The following is a 2,639-nucleotide window of genomic DNA, read 5'->3' as shown; positions in this document are numbered from 1 at the left end:
CTCTATGCCAATAAATTTGACAATCCAAATGAAATGGGTGAATATTCTCAACAATAGAAGTTGCTTAGATTAAATGAAGAGGAAATTGAAAACCTAAACAACCATATCTCAGAAAAAGAAATTTAACAAGCCATTATTGAAATCCCTAAGAAAAAAAATCTCCAGGTCAGATGCATTCACAAGTGAAATCTTTCAAACATTTAAGGAATGAACGGGTTCCAATTCTGCATAAACTCTTTGGAAAAATATGTGAAGACAGAACTCTGCCGAACTGTTTCTATGACACCAAAAAGGTGCTGAGACCTAAACCAGGAAGATGTAAATAAGAGAAAAAAAATTATAGACCTCTCTCTCTCTCTCTCTCTCTCTCTCTCTCTCTCTCTCTCTCTCTCTCTCAAATATAGATGCAAAAATCTTAAATAAAATCTTAAGAAAATGATTACAACAAGTAATCACCAGGTTAATATACTATGATCAAACAGGATTTATCCCAGGAATGCAGGGATGGTTTAAGATTAGGAAATTGTTAGTATAATTAATTATATCAACAACAAACCTATCAGAAATCACATGATTATATCAATAGATATTGAAAAGGCTTTTTGCAAAATACAGCACCCATTCCCACTAAAAACACTAGAGAGTGTAGGAATAAATGGATTGTTCCTTAGAATAATAAGCAGTATCTATCTGAAAATATCACCAAGCATTATATGCAATGGGGATAAGCTAAAGACATTCTAAATAAGATCAAAGGTGAAACAAGGATGCCCATTATCACCACTACTATCCAATATTGTATTGAAAATGTTAACTTCAGCAATAAGAGAAGAAAAAGAATTTGAAGGAATTAGAATTGGAAAGGAAGAGACAAAACTCTAACTCTTTGCAGGTGACATGATAGTATACCTAGAAGACCCCCAAAATCATCTAAAAACTAGTAGAAATAATTAGCAATTTTAGCAAAGTCACAGGATATAGTATGAACCCTCATAAATCCTAAACTTTTCTATATATGACTAGCAAGATGCAGCAGAAAAAGCTTGAAAGAGGAATCCCATTCAAAGTAACTTCACACAATATAAGATACCTGGGAGTATTTCTGCCAAGGCAGTCTCAAAAAATTTTTGAAAACAATTACAAAACACTTCTCACATAAATAAAATCAGATTTAAATAACTGGGCAAACATAAACTTCTCAAAGATAGGTTGAGCTAATATAATAAAAATGAAAATTCTACCAAAACTAAACTACTTGTTTATTGCCCTAGCAATCAAATTTCCAAAAAAAAATACTTTAAGGAATTAGAAAAAATTGTATGTAAGTTCATATGGAGAAATAAAAGTTCAAGAATATCCAGGGATTCAACAAAAAAAAAAAGTGTAAAAGAAGGTGGCTTAGCCTTCCCAGATCTAAAATTATATTATAAAACATCAGTCATCAAAACTGTCTGCTATTGCCTAAGAAACAGAATGGTGGAACACTGGAATAGACTAGGTGCAATAACAGGAAAATATTTTAGTAATCTGCTGTTTGATAAACCCACAGAGTCCAGTTATTGGGATAAAAAACTCTTTCCATGTGGCCTTGGGCAAGCCACTTAACCCCATTGTCTTGAAAAATCTAAATAAATAAATAAATACATAAATACATACATACATACATACATACATAAACTCTCCCTTTGATAAAAACTGTTGGGAAAATTGGAAGTTTGTATGGAAGAGACTTCGATGAGACCAACATAAGATCACCAAAATAAAATCACAGTTGATACAAGATTTAGACATTAACAACAATATTATAAGCAAACTAGAAGATCAAGGAGTAGTATATTGTCAGATCAATGGAAAGGGAAGCAGTTTATGACTAAGGAAGAGATAGAGAAGATCATTAAAAATAAACTAGATGATCTTGATTGCATTAAACTAAAATATTTTGTACAGATAAAACCACTGAAACCAAGATAAAAAGAAATATAATAATTTTGGAAACAGTTTTTTACAGCTAGTATTTCTGACAAAGGTTCATTTCTAATAAATACAGAAAAATGAGTCAAATTTTCAAAAAACAAGCCATTCCCCAATTGATACATTTTCACCCAAGATGAAAAGGCAATTTACAGATGAGGAAATCAAAGTAACTCATAGTCAATGAAAAATTACTCTAAATCCCTACTTATTAGAGAAATGTAAATTAAAGGATCTCTGAGGTACCACCTCAAACCTCTCAGTTTGCCCAATATGACTAGAAAGGACAATTATCAATGTTGGAAAGGATGTGGGAAATCTGGGCTCCCAATGCATTGTTGTTGGAGCTGTGAACTCATCTAACATTTCTGGAGAACAATTTGTAATTGTGCCCAACTGTCAACAAAAATGTGTATACCCTTTGATCCAGCAATATCACTACTGGGTCTATTACCCATAGAGATTAGGAAAAAGAATAAAAACATTACTAGTACAAAAATATTCATAGTAGCCCTGTTTGTCATGGCAAAGAATTGGAAATTAAGTGAATGTCCTTCAATTGGGGAATGGATTAACAAACTGGTATATGTATGTCAGGGAACACTCTTATTCTATTAGAAATCAGGAGGGATTGGAATTCAGGGAAACATGGAAGGATTTGCATGAAT

Source organism: Macrotis lagotis, chromosome X (assembly GCF_037893015.1).
Source record: "Macrotis lagotis isolate mMagLag1 chromosome X, bilby.v1.9.chrom.fasta, whole genome shotgun sequence".
Classification (NCBI taxonomy): domain Eukaryota; kingdom Metazoa; phylum Chordata; class Mammalia; order Peramelemorphia; family Peramelidae; genus Macrotis; species Macrotis lagotis.
The sequence above is the reverse complement of the archived record's forward strand: the minus strand, read 5'-3'. Positions refer to the sequence as shown.